Source organism: Lepisosteus oculatus, chromosome 3 (genome assembly GCF_040954835.1).
Source record: "Lepisosteus oculatus isolate fLepOcu1 chromosome 3, fLepOcu1.hap2, whole genome shotgun sequence".
Lineage (NCBI taxonomy): Eukaryota > Metazoa > Chordata > Actinopteri > Semionotiformes > Lepisosteidae > Lepisosteus > Lepisosteus oculatus.
The window spans coordinates 15,838,504-15,861,326 of NC_090698.1; positions in this window are offsets into that span (position 1 = coordinate 15,838,504).

Sequence of the window (22,823 nt, forward strand, 5' to 3'; positions counted from 1 at the left end):
TTGTTTTAGCTGCTCTATGCTGCAGGCACAGAGTCAAGACAGATGCTAACGTATTGCGTGAATAGTATCCATATGGGCTGTCTCAGCTGAACTCTAGCATTTTAACCCTTCTTGCCTATATGTAACATATGCAAACATGAAATGTCCATCTTGTTTATTCTGGATATGCGGTACCTTTGTTTCTTGTTCTATTGCCAAGCTGATCTAAATAATGGGACTGGGATGAAGCTAAAATGACACTCAGTCTTTTGTCAAAGCCATTAAGGTAAATTGTAACAAAACATTTCCAAATGTAGACATACAAATCAGAAAAGAACACTATGCTTATTACCTTGCCAGTAGTTTAGGGATCAGAAAACATCAATTGTCCCTCTATCAATCCCACATAATCGTCCTCTAAAGCAGGTCCAGCTTGTATTGAACATTTGCATTCCAGTTCCTTTTTCTGTTCTGAAGACATCTTTTATGAATTTCCTTTTCCACATACACTTTCCAGGGGGAATGACTTTGACTTTGTTTATCTTTTCTTGATATTATTCATCAGAAACAACTCTTGTACCAGCAAAGAATCACTCCTTCTAATTGTGTCATACCTCCGTCTGCTTTTGTCACAGACCAGAAAGTAAGTGTGCTTCATATCAGTGTCCCATGAAGGATTGGCGTCCTGTCCATGGTGAACCTCCTTTGTGCCTGTTGTCTGCTGGATTAGACTCCAGCTTGCTCTTACCCTTTAAAAATAGATGTTTGCATTTATCAGTGTTTCCAGATTGAGATCAGTCAATTTCATATTAGCTGTCACTTGATGTTGAACAGACACACTCCACTTCCCAAACATTATTACTATTTGAAAATGTCTTTAAAAGTTTTGAACGGTAAGGGATCATTCATTGAGACAAACTTCTTCATTTCACACAAACAAGAATATCTTTTCATCCCCCATTTTAACCTGTTGAGGTAATCCCAATAGTTTTCTGAAGTGCATTTTTTTATGTACCTCAACATGGATTGTGTGTGGCAGAACTGATAAGAAACTAAACCTTACCTAACCCTCCTTCGTACCTGAGGAAGACTCCACAGGTTTTTCTTCTTTCCCTTTAACTTTCAGCATGGAACTAACCTCTACTTGTTCCTTTGCAGCTTGCACTCAGATGCAGCACCCTGCTTGAATCTCTGTCATAAAAAGATAATTATATAGTGTAAAAGCAAGGACTGTTGGGAAAATTGGTAACTTTTTTGGGTGGGGTGCTATTTTCAGCATGACAGGTTTGTGTGCAAAGGCCAAGCTGATGTACAGCATGATGTAAAAAACAAGTAGTTCTGTGTTGCATCTGATTTTTTCAAAGCCAAAGGTATTGCCACTTACTGTATATGAGAGCTACCCTCTTAAAAATGATCAAAGAAAGCAGTGAAGGGAAGCTTTCATTCAAACTGTAGTTCTTCTACACATACTAAATGGAAGTATCCGAATATGATAAAATTCCCAGATTAGTAGATCAGTAGCAGTAGAGTTCAGTAGTAGAAAAAGCCATACTGTATAATGTGTTTAATACCATTTCAACCACAATTAAATCTGTTTAAATCTATCAAACTATTGTTTTTTTTTGCTCAACACACTTTAGTCTGTGAGTCGCAGTCTGTTTGTTATCAGTGGTGTGTTGTAACTTGTGTTGACATACAGTGTGAGAGGGCAAGACAATATCAGTGCTAAAAATAGCGCTCGAGCTTGCCAAAAGCAATGGGGCCATCTTCATCCGCATACAGTATATAGATCTGCAGGACAACGTGTCACTGTTGCCAAGGTGCCTCTCCCCACTGGCTAAGATTACAATAAACGGAAGAACTGATCATGTAAATTTCATAAGGAATGAACAGAAAAAGTGTGACAGCTCTATTTAGTGCACCTCTGGGTGGAAGGGAGAGAAATTGAAACATAGAAACTGAACTTCACTGCAGCAGTGTACAGCATTTTCTGTGAGAAAAAGTTAAAAAAATATAGCTGCCTTTCTGGTCGTACTTTAATTTTAGATAGATAAAACTCTGCAAAGTCTGAGTAATTGGTAGTACTACTTATGGTCTAATATTAAATGCTAGTTTCCGACATCAAGATTGTTTTGTATAGATGCCTTCAATTGAGAAGCTGCTCAGATCTCTGAGGCCTGAATAAACCCAAGGCCATGTTTCATTTCTTCAGTCTAGCACCTAGAGGGACTAGAAGGATCCCCTGCACATCACTTTATGTTTTATAGTCTGATTCGAACTGGGTTGGGTGGAAGCAAGCTAAAAACATAATGCAGCAATTTTCACAGAGAATTGTAAAAACATGAAAGACTGTAGTGACTGTTGAAGTTCTGACAGCTCAAATTTGGAGGTTATTGAATTGAACAGTTCTGTGCTACTCACGCATGTTCTTGTGAGAGGAAAGGACAGTTCCCAAAGAGCTGAAGAGCCTCCTTTCATCCCCAATGATTCTGTTTCTCCCGTGTCTCGGAGAGGCACATCTTCCAGGCTTCTGTTTGCTCTCATTACTTCACCCTGTGTATATATCCCTCTTATCCCTTCTCCACACAGAAGGATAAAGATGTGGAATTACAAAATCATTTGCCATCTAGAGCATTTATAAATAAAACATTTAACCAAGAGATTCGCTCTCACATTACATGCTTGTTATTGATCCACATCAGTAGTTCAGATGCTAGTTATGGATTTCGACCTGATTTGAGGTCTCCTCGGCTTAAAGGAAAATGCTGGCAACCACCAGCTGTTGCTGATAGGATCATGGAGAGTGTTTTTTGGTGGTATTACAAAGGTTGCCTAATCCTGTAGAATGTGTTAGATTGAAACACTGGAAACGTATTACCCTGTCCAGATAAATTTATGTACTAGTTTGTTTTCAGTGGATGTGGGATAAAACCCCCCCTTTTTTTATTCAACCTGTGAGTATAAAAAAAAAATAATTCCTTAATTACCTTCACGTGCGTTACAATGTGTAAAAATTAAAACATTTCTTCCAGTTCTGGTCTGAATTGCAATGCCAGCTATAAAAAGGCTAAATCTAACTTGACATGGAATCTTAAACAGTTTCCGTCAAATCTGCCGCCAGAGTGAAAGCACTCACTATCTGCCCTTTCATTCCTTTCAGGGACTCATTTCACCTACAGTACTGTGCCACATCCAGGGTTTATAATGGAACAGTTTTAGGAGGTGTGTGTATAGTTGTAAAAAGAATTCTGTTCCACATACTTATAAATATGCTTGAATCGCGGGACAAGGCCCTTAAATATTCCTCCAGGAATCCCGCAGGATCCTTTGAGTAATCTTTCCCAGCAAGGAATCCCAGAAAGATGCACAGGATTCTCAAAGCCATCAAGAACACTTGAAGCAATCCTTAGGGATTTTGGTTCCCACATTGTTTAAGATCAATTTTTGGCAGGGCACCTGCAGATTTCTTTCCTTTTTATTTTTTGGCAGCACTTTCAATATAGACACTCGCCAGAATTTTGTTTTTAATTCTGTATGTTTTATTTACCTATGATAATTACTCACTATGAATTATTTATAATACAATTTCAAATCCAAAGGTAAAGCTTAAAATATAAAAGAAGCATTTAAATCTTGTAAGATACAGTAGAATTCCATGATAAAGCAAAAGAATCTTCCCACAGCCTAAATTAGTCAACATCTCTGAGAATTCTTCTTTGGAGATCAGGTTTCTTGTATGTTCTTCTTCTGTAAAGACTGACATACATTAAGGAAAAGTGGCAATCTTCTGTTTTCCATTTGGGATCCACACCTCCATGTTAAGTAGTACCCCAAATAATACATTCTAAACTCATGCCAGAATACAGAAAGATAACAATGAAAACCATACAATGGAATTAACATTTTCAGGTTTAGGAATACTTGTTTCTGTTGATTTGTATGGAAGTAAAAAATTTAGATTAAAAATATAGAGAAAGTGAAAGCTCTGATCTTCTTAACATTTTTTTAGAATGGGCTTCCTTTCATTTTAAGCAGTACCTGCAAGCTTAAAACATGTTAAATGGGGATTATTAAGAAAATGCATTTGGTAGCCCCAGCTGTAGAGTCATGAAAATGACCTCTTTCCTGGCACCTGTAAAATCAGTCTTTGAGTGCCGTGAGGTAATCTATACCCATCCAGTCATCCCTGGCAGAAGAGAGGTTTGTTCTTACATGTTCAGAGGCCATGGGTCATCTCAATAGAATTTTATCTTGTGATCGTTTTTAGAATGTATCTGACAGTAAGGTTAGTATGACAATCTAGGGACTCAAGCCAATACAGGCTATACCAGGACCATGTCACCAATGTAAAACTAAAGAGCTGAAGAGATCTAAAACACAGAAAATGAAAACTGCACATATGCAAACTATGTACTGTATATGATGCAAAATGTGTTGTTCTGAGACATCTATGTGTATCACGTTTAGACACTGCAAGTTCGGTAGGCATACTGTATGCACATGTGCTGAAGAAATATTCAAAGGAGTCTAAGTGTCGTCAAATGACTTACATGTTAATAGAACAATACAAGTGAGAAAATGATTTTCTTTTCCTTCTTGAGCGAAGGGATGCTGTTATCCGTTTTCCTAACACACAGCATGTTTCACTGGCACTGGTGGCAGCCAGGAGAAGCGCTATTAATTGGTGTTCAGCCAGGAGAAACTGGCCTGGTTCCAAGGCGCTAAATGCTAGCAGGAGCCAGTATGTCCAGCGGGCCACACAGTCAAACTAGGAATGAAAGGAGGAATTACAGGCACGCTTGTTGTCTGCCCCTCTGCACACAGATTTGCACGCGACGCTGTGCTTCAGACAGGTGGGCTATGAACAACACGCTGTCTCCTCATGCTTCATCTTCTCTTCAGTGCTCCCCGCTGACTGGTCAGCAGTACTGTGCTTTCAAATGCTGGCTCAAAAATTCACAAAGAATTCTCACTAATTACTACAGGGGCAGACCCCAGAGTGAGAATCTACATCAAAACTGAGAAAGTACAGGTAGCACTCCCGTGTGCTGGGGTTAAACATACAGTGGGATAGGAACGGAAATAAGATTTGAAAATGGTCCCTGAAATGTTGAAACCAATAACCTGACGTTTTTCAAGAAATTAGTGGATGAGATCGTTGGATCAATAAACTACCAGCTACTGGGCTAAATGGGCATAATGGCTTTCCCTAGTTATATGTCTTGTGAATAATTACATCTTGCATTTGCGAGCCATGAGGGTTTGCAGCTGCCATTTCAGCCTTTTAAAGGTGTAGTGGTTCTAGTGGTAGTGTGGTACTGTATAGAGAAGCCTATAAATTGCAGAAGCCTGTAGCAGCAAAACAGATCTTAATGAAATTCTGCCCAAGGATTTTCCATAGTAAATGACAGAGAGTCCAAGGGCTTTAAGTTGTAAATCCTTTGGACCTTATAAACTGGGAGCAAAGACAGCTGAGCTCTCACTCAGTTCTTATCTGAGCCGTCTGTCTAATGAGCGGTTTGCTGGACTTTCCTTTCCTGTTACAGCCTGTTACATGTGTGCAGAAGCTATACAGCACATGAGAAAACTGTTGTTGTTTTTTTTGCAAAAGCATATTGTTACAAATACCAAGCAAGATCATTAAGAATTAAAATAATGAATCACTACCCCCCAAATTGTAAAGATATGTTAGGAATATACTTGATTAGTTGGCATAATTAAAGGCACCAGAGTTCTTTGTTCTCTGGTGAAAGAGTAATAAATCTGGAACTCTAGGTTAAACACATATTTATTAACAATGACAATCGCACACTAAACAAAAATAAAACATGCAAGTTACTCTATTTACAAACAAGGCGTCCCCGAGGCCTAGTCCTGACCCACCAGAAAAACTGCTACCAAGTATTCGAAGAACCTATCTAATAACTACATGGGCCAACAAGCAGGATAAAACTGCCTTGTAAACTACACAGAATACTACCAACCATTAGAGAGTGAATGTGAAACCTATCTCTCTATTCTAAAAATGCACCCATTAACCAGGAGAGACTCTTTTTAAGCTAGGGATTCTGTTTACATGAAAGCAGAGTACCTAAAAGCAACAGAATGGCAAGTTTCACAAACAAAATTCTAAGGTCGATCTGGGCAAGGACCTTTTGTCTTTGATGGCTCCCCTTTCCCTCTTCCATTTTCATCTTTTTGTCTTCCCTCTCTGTCTTTTTCTGCTGTTTTCCTGGACTGTTGAGGAATGTAAATGTTACCTTGAACTTCATTAACCAAGGTAAACCACAAGATTAATTTGCCTCTGACACCCTTCCGCTCAGCAAACACCTCAGTTCCTTTCTTGCTTCATAGTTCCCAAGAACTACAAATGTTGACACTAGCCAGGTGTTAAATTCTTAGACACCTCAATAGCTCCTTCTAATATCTGTAGCAATAGTCTTGCGACTTTTTATTAGGCAGAGCGTTTTTTCGCTGCCTTTTCAATCTCACACATATATAAATAATGATCGTCACTTTTTCCCCGTAAAGAAGATCAGCTTTATACAGTATATGGCTTCTACTGTACTTAATAATTAATAATTTCCTCACAAAGATGAGGAATCTGCCAATTGTAGTCATTCATATAACCATATACAGTACATCATCTACAATGATAAGATGTAGAGCTATGATACATCGGGGTATCTAAGGGAAGCATCTTGCAGCAGTATCAAATCCAAGAAAAATACAGTCTTTACGTCTGCTGCTCATGATTCAAGGAATAAAAGAAAAGACAAGTTGAAATCCATGTAGAAGTGTTTTAGCAAGGATTTTAGTATCTAAACAATCCTGAAAAAGTCAAGCCAAGAGACAATCCTATATGAAAATCATGTTTCGGGGAAAAGGAAGTGAAGCAGGGAGCAAGTATTTTCTTCCTGAGGTATGAAACTGTTCAGAACAGCTGGTCTGACCAAGTGTTGGATGGAATTGGAAGATCTTTTAATATCAGAGCAGTTGAAGAATTTGTGTTCCCACTCCACTACTACTACTTGGATATCTCAAGGTGAGCTGTTCAGTTCCAGACATCAGACCTCAAACCTTGAACAGCAACATGGATCTAAGATCGTTTTTTCTTCTGGCTTCACAAATCTCGAACAAAGGTAATTTACTTCTTACTCTGTCTCTGAACTCATATTTATTAAACTAACAGACTGCAAGCAATGTACTTTTTTTCCAGTTTTACTGGGAAGCTGAGCGGTCTACACAGCTGGAAGGATCATCTAAAGAGTTGTCATTGCTTCTGTGGCCTTGACATTCGTGTCATCTTCCCCGGACGCAGTGATGGTTTAATAGGGAGCTGTAATTGATAGAGGAAGTGCCAGAGATGCCTGGAAGGCATGCAGTCCTGTGAACAATCTGACAGAGGCTGGGATCCTGTGTCTGCTAACCCTCCGCACTCTGCCGGCTGCAATAATTTGAGACCCCCTCTGTCCTACTCTAATGTGACACTTTGTGTGTCGTGAGTAAGTGAGTTTGTTCCACATCTGCATCCTCCCACTCTGCAAGTACTGTCTTCATGTCAGTGGCTGGGTAGAGAGGTAAGTGTCACTTGGAGAGTGATCATCTGAGCATGCTTTGAAGAAACCCAGCTACATGTTACTTAATAGCAGGAGGATTATCTTGCAGGAGGTATCATTTTAATTTTAAGCCTGGGCCCTTTTTCACTCCCAAATCAGGTGCAAGATTGAAATATCTGGTATCTGGTTGGGTAATGGAGAAAGGCATGCAGGGTAAAAACCCTAAACAGATGAGGTATACTCATAATAAGTTGTGCAATACTGTATGTGTCTTATCCCCTACATTACTCATTTCCAGGGCGGTTCATGAATAAAGACCACAGTTTCAGCCAAAGCAATACTTCATAGCAGCAGAGTAAGATCAGATTTATTTATCTGAAAAAAGGGTCAGTGGGAAGCAAACAGGAACAACTTCAACATATCCAGCTGCAGTGGGTTGTAGGATCAAATTGAAATCCCTGAGAATGTTTCCATCGAAAGGAATGAAGGCCGAAAAAAAGAATACATTTTGCTTTGGCGTATGACCTTCTGTGACTCTTATGGTTCATTTTTCTAACCAATTGTTATCAATTCTCCCCCCTCCCCAACGTGTGTATGCCTGAGAAACTGTAAATGCTGTAAAATGAATTTATCAGTGGAGGTAAAATTAAATGCAGACCCAGTTAAAAGTGTTTTATGCAGCTTGCTTTCAAAATAACCACATCAGCACTTTAACAGGCCGTGACTGAAGTGAAGTTGTTGGAGATTCTGTGATATCCAAGAGTGGCAAAAAAAAGTGTGGTGATTGAAGGTGCTTATGTAAAAAGAGACATGTGTGATTTGAAATGGTCTACAGACTGTCCTATGTGGCGAATGCAAAGACAGTATTATGAAACAGAGGAATTTGGACTTAAGTACATTGGAACGCTCACTTCCTGAAATTAGCCTTCAGATTATCTAACATTAATTTTCATTTTGTGGGTGATTTTCAGCATCTTACCGGGTGGTGCAGAAGATGAAAGAAGTGGTGAAATTTGTACCTAATGACCAAATAACTCCGGCAATTAGATTTGAATAATTGCTCTCAAGGGTGGGTTCCTTTAAAATCCCCTACAGACAAACAGCCCATCCAGAAGAGGAAATTTGTGGCCATCTATTTAGGAATTAACAGGAATCTTTCTTGAGGACATTCCTGTTTCTTTGGTATCAAAACCTGATGTTATCTATACCATTGTTGAAAAGCCAGATTTCCACTTGGGAACCACTCTGAGTGTTCTTCAAAGTCTTCAGTTTAATTTTCCAACTAGCACTGTTCCCTAACGTGAGTGAATTGGCTGAGCACTGTCTCCACGTATTGCTTTTTGGCTAGAAGTTGGAGGCTTGCAGTGCTGTCAGTAAGAGCTGCATGTGTACTCCAGTTGGTGCTAGCCCAGCTGTACTGTAGTTGCTGTGTGGCTCACAGAGTGCACAGGAAGAGGTTTGCTTTGTTTCAGAGACAAGCCCATGCTCAATCATCAAAACTCTTGTGCTGACACAATTTATTGTAGTGGTGAGTCAGGTGATTAGAATCTGACAAATCAAAATTAATGTAGGTTAAAAAATAAATTGGCTCTTCCAATTACAAAATACGTGAATCTGAAAGTTTTGATTAAACAAAGAGCAAAATGCCCTTACATATTTCAGAAATGGACTTGGCCAACACTTTCACAGGTGCAAGGCAATGTTACATGGAAGGGTCTTATGCTCAGCATAAGGGGTTATAGACAGCTCTGTGTTTTTGTGCCATTGTACTCTGCCCAGGGTGTCACTCTCCTGATAACTGTAAGTGCATTGCTTAGCGCGGACAGGACTGCTATAATCAGGATTTGAGGCTTCTAAATGGAAAGTCTGTTTGTAGCAAAGTCCAACTGAGTTTGAAAGCTGCACCACTTTCTGGATGTTTGAAATCGAGCTGTGGTGTACCAGTAGCAAAAACACTTGGACCACAAATGTCACAGATAGCATGTTTTCCTGCTTCCAGGAGAAAACTGGGATGGCTGTGGAAATGTTTTGAGTTTGAAATGTGTTTTTCCAGAAGGTTCTGAGTACAATAATGAAAACATTCAGGGTTCATGTGAAACATTAAACAATTACACAATTACAGGGGTAGCAACAGTTATTGGAGCTGTGATGGACAATGTATAATTACTGTGCTAAAACACACAATTAGTTTTGCACATTCATTTGTTGAAAGAAAAACAAGCTGATTTTAGCAGAGACTACACATTATGTTAGAAGGTTGTAACATTAGCTACCTTCAATATTAATATTGTCAGATCTCAGAAGCTGAACAAGGATGGGCCTGGTCAGTACTGTGATGGTAGATCCTCAGGGAAAAACTGTTCTACTGTAAATGTACCTGTATTTTGCTAATAAATTAGAAGGTTAAGACGGTGCATGTGATAACCTTTTGTTGGTTTCACTGATTACTGGCAATCTGCCCTCAGTATAACCTTGTGAGGTGAAAGGATAGTTTACTCCCTTTTTCAAGTTGCATCGTGCTTTTTGGTGGTGCCAAATGAGCTCAAAAGTACATCCCTCATAAACCCAAGAGAGCCCGTGAGCCACAGCAAAGGAGCAATAGTCCTTTGTACAGTAGATAGTTCTACTGTATTCCCACCTTTGGAAGATGGTTACAGTGTTACAGTGTAATAACTAAACAAACCCAAAAGCTTCTTTGTTTTAAAAATACATTTATGTAAAGAATAGGTTTATTAGGAGCAAGTAATAGGTTTATTTCATGCTGAAAAAAAGAATAGAGAAAAAACACAACGTTTTGGCCGTGGAGCCTTCTTCGGCTCCAGAAGGAGGCTCCACGGCCGAAATGTTGTGTTTTTTCTCTCTTCTTTTTTTCAGCATGGAATAAACCTATTACTTGTTCCTTTGCAGCCTACACATGCTGGCGCAGCTACCCACCTGAATAGGTTTATTGTTAGCTTAAACAGAAGCCAGAGCCATCGTTGAACTTTGTTTGTGTTGTCCCTGAACAATATATAGCTTGAGTAAATCAGAATAAAAATGTGACATGGCAGTGTGTGCACAGACAAGCAAGTAAGGATTGCAGCCTAATCTGCATTTGGCCTTGAACTTCTGGAATAAGTCATATGGAAAACGTTCAAGGTCAGGGAACCAGCAGCTACTGTTCTGTGCGCAATATGCCGTGCCCCACCAATATAGATAAACCCACAAATCAAGTCATAATCAGTTGATTATTCCGCACCTGGAATCTTGGACGGGATGTGCCCAAGTCAAGAACACGACCACAGAAATAAATATTTAGCATACTAGCCGCTTAGAAGCAAACTTTTGTCATTGAGACACAATAATCAATTTAAAATGACAAATTTCAAATGGTAATTCATTGAGCATTCTGCTTTACACATGCAATGTTACAATGTATGCTGCAGTCATTTGGAACAGTGCTTAGGTTTTACATGCCTGTAAACTTAATTTTATATACACAGTCTTATGTTTTCCAAAAAACTTAGGATTGCATTTTGCCCTATAAAATACGGCGTACCCGTGCAGTCCCTAATGATGTTAAGCTGTTGTTAGAGCCTCTGTTTACTTCAGAAATTGAGTTTAGAAATTTGTGTTGTTTTTGGGAGGTATGTTTTCCATTTTCCAATTGAGCACTGTAGGTTAATCCTTCCGGGGATAATAGGCGGGCCGGAGGGTGATGCTGACCACATTACCCATGCCCCCCATTCTGCCATGGGCCTTTATGGCCTGAAAAGGGGGACCTAATCTAACTACCTACCATGTTTTCCATTTGCAGAGGCCAGTTCAACTGTGCCAAAACTGAAAGACAAGACTGAGACTAAAGAGATTGAGATTAAAAATGGAGCATTGCTGTGTCTGACACTAGCACTGGTGTGTTCAACACTGTTGCACCCCTGTGTCAGACACTGTAGCACTCCTGTGTCAGACACTGTAGCACTCCTGTGTCAGACACTGTAGCAATGCTGTGTCAGACACTGTAGCAATGCTGTGTCAGACACTGTAGCAATGCTGTGTCAGACACTGTAGCAATGCTGTGTCAGACACTGTAGCAATGCTTTGTCTGACACTGTAGCAATGCTGTGTCTGACACTGTAGCAATGCTGTGTCTGACACTAAGAGCACTGCTGTGTTCGACACTGTAGCACTACTGTATCTAACACTGTAGCACTCCTGAGTTCAACACTAAGCACTGCTGTGTTTGACTAGCACTAACCAGGCCTTTATAGTTACAAGATGTTAAGGTGTTTTACTCCACCTGAGTTCTTAATTTTTTAAATTCAACTGGTATTTGCTTAAATTACCTTTTGTCCCTTCTTCCAGGACTGCACCAGGTCATTATTAAAACATGCATATAGCCCTTGCTGGACAGTAGCCTTTGAGGGCCAAATTTTGAAGAGCAGTGTCTGTCCTAGCTGTCTTTTAAAACTATTTTTCTGGCTGTAAATTATTGATTTATAATATCAGGCATCTACTGTATTTATGTATTTTGTTTTTGCATTTATTGTCCATACAAATAGCTAGTTCTCAAGTTATCATTCAGTTTTTCCATAAAAATATCTTAATGAAGACTTTCATTCTTTCGTAAAAATGTAAAAGGACAGATTACAAATAACATTAAATTCCTTTCAGTGCATATGTGCCATTAATTCCCATTTCAGGAGCCAGGAAGAACCAAATAGTTTGATACCGGTGTGTAGTATCAAGGCACTCCAGTTTGTACAGTGCACTGTAGATAATGCTGTCTTGCATGTGTCATATGCTGTTAACCAGAGGAGCCAAATGCTGGTCTCATCACATTACAGGTCCGCGTGATAAAAGAAGTATTGTGTTACGCAGCTTTAACAGTGTAGCAGATCAGAGAGAGAGATCACAGCCTAAACTTCACAATGCAGTCAGGGCATGACTGCAGACAGATACATTTGCCACAGTGTCTGTGAGTGTGAAACGTCTTAAACGAGGGCCCAGTGGAATAGTTTATCCTTTTACTCGTGTTATAATTAATACACCTGTCTCTGCATTGCAGAAACTTCAGAGCTCCCTGACGACAGAGATAAAAAGCAACTGTACTTTAAATACAAACAAATGCCTTTAAAATTCCCTTACGCTATAGACAGTGCAGCTTCAAATGTATTTCTGTTTTTTTTTCTAGCATTTGCACATATTTTAAAAAAGTGTTTTCAAACACATCTCAAAATACAGTATTTTCAGGTGGTTTTTTAAAACAATAAGAATATTAAATAAGTTGTGAAAAAGAGGAATCCAACTGGATTGGAATTTTAGTAGCTAATTAGGGACTCATGCAGCTACTGTATGTCTTGAAAGGAGCCAGGATATCAACCTGGCTTCAACCACAGGGCTGGTTAGCTTGGTTCACAGTCTCCCAACCCTCTGTGTAATGTGGTGCTTCCTGTGAATGTGCATTATCACCTGGCTTGTGTTTCACTGCTGACATTGAGGTTCATTGGGCTGACTTTGTTAATGCCTTTGATGACTCTGAATACTTGATCAGATCACTTTGTAGATTTAAAAAGCTCTGTTGTTGAGCCTGTTGGTACTGGACATTCCCTTGATCCCAGGGATGTACTTGCGGTAATGCAACATACATATGTTTATGATCTAAACCTTCAGGATAATGTTGTCTATATTATTCAGTTTGGGATGAATCGACTTGTTAAGCTTTCTCCATTTTTGGTGCTGTATCTGTAGAGTAGCTTAAGGGTCTCTTTCCTTGAGGAAAGTTATTCTAGAATGGGCTCCTCTTCACAAGAACTGTGGAGTCTTTGTTTGTGATGAGCTAGAAACTGGAATGCAAACCTGCAACCCCTTTAAAAGCAGCCCAGTCTTGGGTTTCATACATAGTTGTGGCCCCCTTGAGATGAAGGGTCCTTCTGCATCCTGACAAACTGGGGTGGGATCAGGTTTTACCCTGCCGTCGTTAGTCAAGGTCACAGCCAGGGGGTACAGAGAAAGGTCAGGAGAGCTGTGTTGCCTTTCCCGGAAAAGGTGTCATGGATCCTCTCCAGTTGACTATCACTCCAGGCACTGGGTCTTTCATGCGTGGATCAAAAAACAATACCTATCTCATTTCCGTTTGGGATATTTATCTCCATTTGGTGGGTAAAACTGAGTACTGGAGGCAATAACAAGGTGTACACTGTGCCAAAATGTGAGGCACTTCATATTTGCTCAGTCGAGTTAATTTGCCTGATAGCAATTTGTGCTATCAAAGGGGACATACAGTACCTTAGGAAAGGAGGTTTTTTAAAGCTCTGTAAACCCTGATTTACCCAGGAAGAGAAGAAGGGATTTTTGCACCAACACCCTCATTCAGATTCTATCTGTGGGTCCTACTCAAGTGCAAATGTGCTTTCCATCCATATCAGAAAGATGCATATTCCTGGTAAGGGTCACAGTAGGCTGGAACTGAGTCCTGGAACGCACAATGGTAGTATATCCTGGGCAGAACTTCCATCCTTTGCAAACCATTCATTAAAGCTGATCATCAAAGATTTGCCTTTCACAACTGCAGCAAAAATTAATTATCAACCTCAAACAAAAACCACAGTTACCGGTTGAGAATCAAGACAAAGATCTCACTTGGTAAGTACTGTATGTCATTGTCTATAGAGATTGAAGTTACACCTGCCAAATGGAGTCTGTATAGTTCTTGAGGAGGTTAAATGTATTCGTTCATCCTCTTTCTCATGAGAATCTTGCTTCCTGAGCACCCCTTTTGTACATCTCTTGCACATCCTCCCTCCACGCCATCTTCACCCTTGCAGCAGGTCCCTGGCTCATTGCTCACAGGCAAGGGGTGTCCTGCCAGCCTTGTCCTTACAGTCAGGCAGCCTTTTTGTCTGTTTCACCAGATTCTACTATGCTCTCCTCATATATTTATTCATTCTGTTGCCTCCTCAGATTAATTTAAAATTGATAGACCCAGTGAACTGATATTTGGGATAATTAGTTTTACCAGATCACATCCAGATGTGTGAAATAATGTCAGAATGGGACAGAGACCTTCCTGAAGATCAAATGCAATCCTGAATGGAGAAGTGCCTTTGTGGCTCAAAGGAGGAAGGTTTTCCACTAATGTGGATGCATGATCTGGAAGTAAAAAATGATTGAGAATCTAGAAGCAGCACAAAAGAAGACAGGAGACTTATGTACTGTACATACTAAGACATATCTTGGGGAAAAAAGTTTGGGGTCAGTCGGAAAAATTAAGTTCTGCCCAATTCTCTTCTTTCTAGATGGAATGGTAAAATGAATTAAAATACCTCTGCACTCTACTGTATGTAGATTTCCTGTGATTTTGTCTCAATTTTGCAAAGACCCAAAAAGATGTATTTAATTCACTATTGGTCACTTCATGTTCCTTTTCAGCTGCTCTGTTAATTGTTGCTACTGCATGTCACATTAAAGTTCTCAAATTAAAATTAGCTAGTCAATAATTTTGCTTCTTTTTCCACATTTACCTCACAGTGGTTTAGTTTCATATCAAAATAGTTCGCCTGGCCACAGCTAAGGTGAGGTGGCAGAGGTCCATGTGAATTAAACACAATAGGGATCAATTTTTGGGGGATTTTTGATTTGAAACACAGTAACATCACAAGATCAGGCACCAATTCTCCCAAAATAACTGAATCCAAAAGAATGCCTGCATTATTTGTTAGCATTGAAAACATTCCAGAAGCTTAAAACATTTCTTTCTTTCTCATGGGAGTGCCTTTGTGTTCAGATAATCATCTCACCAGGAACCCTTGTACAGTACTCATAATTAATCACAGATTCAGGGCAAGATCAACCCTGTATTGCTATCTGGACAGTTTTAGAATCACATGCTTCCTATTAAATTGGAACAGTTGGTGAAGGGCTAAAGAGGGCTCTTGGTTACTAGGTGGTGCGTTGCCACAACAGTTCAGAACATTCTGAACAACCCATTTATAATCAAGCAATTCCTCGTTAACAAGCTTCACTCCTCAAGCTGAATTCTGACCTGTTTAATTGATCATGCCTGTGTAGGAATGTGAAGGAGGCAAAGGTGTACTTCTAAGACAATACACTTTCTTATTGTTAAATGTGTTACCACTGTGAATGAATCTATAAGCAGAATGAAGAGCAATAGTGTTTCAGAATATATTGTTATTTAGCACAAGAAATAACATGTCCAGACAGCATCTCTATTTGCCCTTTTTTATTTTAAAATCTTTCAGGCTGGTAGACCATTGGATGAACTGAGTTCATCAGCTGTCTTTCTTCTCTGCCCTTCTTTCTGATGTGTTTTCAGCCCGGAGTTTGGCCTGCCCACTGTGGTTCAGTAACTCAGCGGGCTGCTATATTAGTGTCACCACCCCTCAGTGTTGTGTCTCTTAGGAGTCAGTGCTGTGTTATGTAATGTGCAGCTCACCAGAGAGTGCTAGCAGCGTGCCTTTGCCAGAAGCCTGTTTTAGAAAGTCACCTCATGCACGCGACACCTCAGCGCCTGCAGAAGGAAATTTCATGGGGGACCTTCTTACAGGTTAAGGGGTCCTGTTGATACCTTATAGACTGGTGTCCACTTCCTGTGATTATTCAGTGTCTTGTGATTGCAAGGAAAATATAGCTTGTTCACTCTTATTCATATCATCTTCATACTGATATCAACTGATTTGTCCAAATATTTTAGACCTTTGTTTACAAAAGTGCACAATGTTTTGCAAGTTTAAATAAAGGCAAATAAATAAAGGGGCATAAGTTATTTTTTTCAGTTTTAATTTAAGGAGTTCTTTTCCTTTTTTATTACCTCCAATTTGGATTGTGCAGAAGGTAATCAACACAGGGGGAAAGGAGATTGCTTGTGCTTTCCTCTGAAACTTGCTCTGTAACAGCTGTTCAGCATTTTCGGAGTCCCAGAGCACTTACAGGAGATTTTATACAGACTGAAGGATCAACAGTGTGTCTGATGACAGCTCTGCCAACTCACAATTGCCTTGCAAGTCCCAGGAAGTTGTCGTTGAATGTTGAACCAAGAATGTCCGCACTCACTCAAAGCCACCCCACCGCTGTGAAACATCTGCGTAGCTGAGTCACACCATTTGTCTGGCATGGTAGTCCTACATGTACAGTATGTGTACATAAGAATTTGATGGTTGATTGCTGATTCACGTATCAAAGAGTATGTAATGAACGTGCAATTATTTAGCTCTGAGCACCCATCAAACTGCATTTTAAAAGCTCAACCAAAGTAACAGAGGCTGAAGAGCAATTTGTGATTCTAACAAGGGATTAAAAGGTGTACCATTAGTTTATATTACTCTGAATGGTTAATAACATGAATAGAGTGAAAACTGTTCAACATATGGTTTACAGGGTTCATGTATTATTAAATGAGTGACATCTGTAAATGTTTTGAGCAGTCAATAGCAAAAGCAAGTGAGTATGATGGGTTCACTTGTGGTACAGATGCCTTTGTTCCTGGATGCTTTTCAATACCTTTGAGAACTCTAATCCAAATCTAATTGGACATGCATGCCCCACACTCCTGGACCCTGTTGCAGCTGTTTCTATAGGCCTTTTTAGTAAAACACCATCTTTGGTCTTGACGTGGAGTTAAAATGGTCTACTTTAGTGAGCAGCATGGTCTATTAGCTAAAGTTGTTAGTGGAATGAAAACCAGGAGACGTAAGAGAGGACTGGATTGAGGAACAATGTCCTAAAACCTATTACTTGAAGGATGTCTGTACGTATGTGACCAGACTCCAAATAGTGGTTACTTTACCAGTGGCTAGGCTGGTAAACATGTGAAAATGTAAGTCAGGGATGTCAGACTTCACAGAGCTGGTATTCGTTCAGGTCCCAGAAATTTAGACCCATTGGAGTTGCTTAATGTCTAAAGGCAAAACAACACAAGGAAGCCTTTTACAGCCACAAGAGAGTCTGCATTGCTGTCTGGAGAAATATAGCAAATGGCTTTGAAATGGGATTTTTACCTTTAAACAATAGTGTGTTAATATATGCTGAAATGAAGCATGAAACAAAAAAGTCAAAATACTTTACAAAAAAAACAGTAACACGAAAGTGCCTGCCAACTGATCAATGTGAGCAGTACAAAGAAGGGTACTGCTCACTAAACTGAAAAAATATCTAGGCTCACTTGAGCTAATTAGGGCTTAAAATTGGGGTGTATGTTAGTATTGGGGCACACTGTGCAATGTCAAAGAAAATGTCATGGGAAGTTCAAACTGGCAAGGTTTTAAGGAGATGTGATTGATTGTCCAGTAGGTGGCACTGTTTGCTGACTACAACTGCTTCCTTGAGAAGGAAATGATACTGTATATCCTACAGGAGTCTAATTGCATGTAGAACCAATGAGACAGTTTTACAAGCCCTATACATCTGTACATCTAAAGATTACTTCCTGGATAATTAACCCTTGCACAAATGTTTTCTCAGGTGGAAATCTTGTGCTAGTCCTCCTTGTGCCTCACTGAATTAACCTGATGTCTAGAGAGGATGCTCACACACCACTACCACACCACACTATTCTCTTCAGGCTGCCCTCACCAAGACCCTGGTCTAGCCAGACATTCAGCCAGCTTGTCTGAGACATACTGCACGTGAAACATGTTCAAGTCTAATTTGTTAGTGGTATGATATTTGGTAACTAAACAAGTTTGCTTTGCACCGTTGTTACATTTACTGTATGTTTTACCTATTGTTCCATTTTGCTCATGCACTCCAAAACACAATGAGAATGCAACCATTTTTAACCAGACAGAACACATGTAGTTCTCATCCCATTCCTAAATACTGAACTGGAGTGATTGAAATACACTGACACAGTAAGATGCTTCCATTCTGAAATCTGATTACAGCACACACTGCATTTTTAATCAGAATTCAAGACAGTTGAGAGATCATGCTGTTCAAGAACATGAAAATAGTTTAAAAAAGAGGAGGCCATTCGACTCATCTACTCAAATAGTAGGAATTTATTGATCCAAGTGTCTCATCCAGCCATTTCTTGTAGGGGATCAGAGCGTGGGCTTCAACAGCAAGCCAAGGTAACTTGTTCCATGCTCCTCAACTGTTTGGCTAGAGCATTGTCTCTTGTTTTCAGTTTTACAAAAGCCCTTCCATGTAGTTTCCACTTGCGTCCTCTGGTTCATGTTTCCTTGTTTTCCTTGTGTTCCTTGTCTGAAGAAGTCCACTGGCTTGTCTTTGTCAATGCAAACTTCGTTATCCTCATTGCATGTGGCCCTGTTTGTGTAGGCTGAGACGGCTCTGAAATATTTTAATGCACAGCATGTGTCCAGCACCGAGTGTAACTGGAGATACCATGTTCATGTGGGTGAGGATGGCCCCAATTGTCCACTTGCACAATGTCACCGGCCCTGAGTGACACATGCTGATTAAGAGTCATGTTATCCCCTGGTGTCGGTTTCGGAGATACGTGCATCAATGGCCAATGTCCCCGAGGCTCCTACACTCCTGCCCCTGACCCTGTGACATGTGATCTGAGAGCAGTACTACTTGTGAGATTCTGTTACCCACAGTCGCATGGAGGAACAACCCAAACAAAGTCATGTCAAAAGGTAGCTCAGATGGTGATACAGCTGTTCGCAGTTAGATGAAAACAGCTGAAATAACCAACTAATCAAACAGGACTTTGCATGTTTATATACTGTATGTATATTGAAGAGCGGTCAAAGCCAAGGAGGTTCATGGGACCTTTTACAGAAATACATGTTAAGCAGGAATAATGGATGTAAAAACTATTTTTATTAATGGAAGTGCATTGAAATCAAAGTACAGTAGGCACTGCTTAAGCCAAACAGTTGTGGCAATATGGAACAAGCTCTCCAGCCACGTTAAAGCCTATAGTCTGGCAGCTTTCAAGAAACAGCTGGATGAAATCCTTGGATCACTTAGCTACAGTATTAACTACCAAATGGGCAAATGACCTCCTCTTGTATATTACCTTCCTTATATTCCTAAAGGAAGCTCATTAGAACCTTCCCCCCTTGCTAGCCATCACAAATGCAGATGCTCTGGCTATCAAATTCAGTTTTCGTCCATTCATGCCCCACAATAATTCCATGTGCTTCTTTTTCAGTGTCGGCATTTCGGTAGGATTGAGTCTGAGGGAAAGACGTCACACAAACCTCTAGTTCTCTATGCCAGTGACCTTGCAATTTCAGCGGAATTTGGCCATTTGTTATCACATTGAGAAACAAATCTGCTACAGGTAGCCATTCTTCCCATGCAGGAAGGTTATGTTCACATATTTACAGCAGGTGTTGGTTTTGTACTAACAGAAGAATCCACCCGCCCACCTTCATGATTAAAGATCCACGGATGTCAAAGAAAGATCATGGAGTGTTTCATGGATTTTGATGACTTCGTTCGGGATCCATCCTACAAGTTGCCTACCAGATTGCAAGAAGAACTTATCATTTCCTTCCTGCACAGCGTGTCTTGTCATTGCAAAATGCAGGTAGGATTGGATAAAAGCATCAGTCAAATACATGAATAATTGCAAGTTCATAAAAGAGTGATATCTTTCTTTTTGTCTATATACGGGAATGTGTTCCATTTATTTTTCAGGCACATTTTTTGTGCCACTGTTAACTGCTTGGACAATATCAGGGTTTTTCACAAGGTGGTGTAGAGTTACCTTAAGCGTTAAGAGTTTATTTTGCCGCTTCTCTCTCTCTCTCTATTTGCATTTTCAGTCATCTTTTCAGATTCTGTGAAAAGAGAACATTGCTTTGTTGTTTTTGCAGGCTGCAGTGGATCATGTCCCGCAGTTCACTGGCCTGAAAAGTACAAAAGAATGACAGAGGAAAGACAAAACCGCCTGATGAGAACTGTTCTGAAAATGTGTTAATGACTCAGCAGTGGAGACAGGCTGCTGCCACTTGCTCTCCAGTGAGAGCAGAGACTCACTGGGAATTAATTCAGAGGCCAAGTCTCTGAAAGTCAGCCTTAAGCCGATGTGCCTCTTTCACAAGCGAAAGGGGATCTAGGTGTGTCACAAAGCAAGCATGCAAAGTGGGATCATTGCACAGAAAGAAAGACAGTCTGCTTAGCTTCAGCAGATGGGATTTGATAACTGTACCCGGGAGCTACAGACAGGGAAAAAAAGAGACTGGATTGTGACACACGGCCCATTGGGCTCAATCTGGTATGGCGGTCTTTTAGCGTGTCATCAGGTTTCAAGTGTTTTGAAGATATCACACAATGTCAGGGCTGACTTGTTCATCACACTATTGTGATAGGAAGAAAAAAGAAAAGGAAGGCTTGATATTCTGGCGAAAATTGTATTCTTTGCCTTTGAAAGTTTGATTAAGTGTGAAGATGAAGCTGATCAAATGACGGGTCCTTTTGAGCAAGGCACAGAAGCCCACACCAGCAGAGGAAATTTGCTGCAACCCCAAGGTGAAGACTAGTCTCATTTCAACCTCCTTCTATTGGAAGTGAAACCCGCTGGGAAGATTCTCTGCCCACTGCAAATTGCTTGAGGGATCTTGCATTCAATCTGGACTCAACAGGCATTTGAAATAAAAATGGCATTACTGAGAAGAGAGCTGTGTTTCTGCAGAATTGCAGAGGAATACGGTAAAAGGGCAGTTTGATACACCTGAAGCCTCTATACAGCGTTAAAAATCCCATGGTGCCCCAATGAATAAAGATTCAGTATTGAATGAATGAAAAAGACTTGGATGTTCATGTTGACATATCGTTTACATCCTCCAGACAATGTGGGGAAGCAATAAACAACGTAAACAAAATATTTGGGCATGCAGTTAAATCTAAAGGATTCAGATCAAGGAATGTTCTGTTAAACTTGGATAACACAGCTCTAAGGTTGCATTTAGAATATTCTATACAATTTTGGTCACCACGTTACAGAAAAAATATTACGGTTCTGGAATCTGTCCCGAGAAGAGCAACCAGATGTATTCTGGGGCTCAAAGGAACGTCCTACACTGACAGGCTGAAGCAACTGAACCCTTGTAGTCTTGAACAGAGAAGCCTAAGAGCAGACCTGATATAAGTATTCTAAAACCTCAAAGGTGCTGAGTGAGTCAACCCAGTGGACTTCAGAGTCAACAATGAAACACAAAACAGACAAGTGGAAATGACATGGAAATGCATTTAAAACAATTAGGATGAAGCTATACCCTGTCTTCCTTCAAGAAATGGCTGCATCAGATCCTTGGGTAAATTAACTACTACCTACCACATGGGCTGAATGGCCTCCTCTCACTTGTGACTATTCTTATGTTTTTACTTTCATGTCAGGATCAGGCGTTGTCATGTCAGGCGATGTTGTATTGCGAGTGTCTTTTGCCAAATAGTTTGCTCTAGGAGCCTTGAAATGAACAGATTATCTGTATCTGTTTCATAAAAAAGAAAAGGCCAACTGTGCATTACTTCAGAAAGATGAACGGACTCCCCCTGCCATGGCTCATGGGAGCTACAGCACTGATGTCCTCGATCCCGCGTGCGAGACCCTTTCAGATACCTCAAAGGGCGAACTGTGGCAGGTGTTAAGGTGTTGCCAACAGCGCCATTCCTCAGCTGAACAGAATTCTCAGACTGAGTGGCTTTCAGACTTGCCATTAGCGAGAGGAGCCTTTTAATGGCTAAGCTCCTCTCAGGCATCTAAAAGGGGGGTCTATCTCTCATTAGAGCATGATGGATAAAATGCCTGACAATCCTCTATTTCATACCCATCTAGCTGGCAGAGCTCTTTCATCAGGGATGTGTGTCATGCACAGTCCAAGCCAGTGAGTACCTGAGATTGTGGCCATCTATGCCCTGTGAACGATTTTTTTCATTACACAATCAGAAGCCAAAGAAAGCCAGCACATCATACAACTTACCTCGAGTTTAAGTCTCAATAAGAAGCCCATTACGGCCCACCACTGCTATCTTTTCTGACCTCTGTTTTATCCTGGCATCGCAGTTGTGAATGAAGCTGTTTTAATGCTAATTCAAACGCCTCTGGTTGCCGTTTTTGTGATAAGCACGATTAATACGGACTGGACACACAGCAAAAAACGTAATTGTTAAACATTTTACAATGTCCTTAACATCATAAAAACAAAATCAAAAGATTGAAGAGTGATCATCTTTTCCCCAATTTCCGTGAGCTCTCAAAGTCAAAGCATTTAAACTCTGGGCAGAGGTATAAAACCACCACTGTACAACCAAAAAAAAGTATTATTTCCTTATAGCCACGAGGTGGCAGTAGAACACTAAGAATATTATACA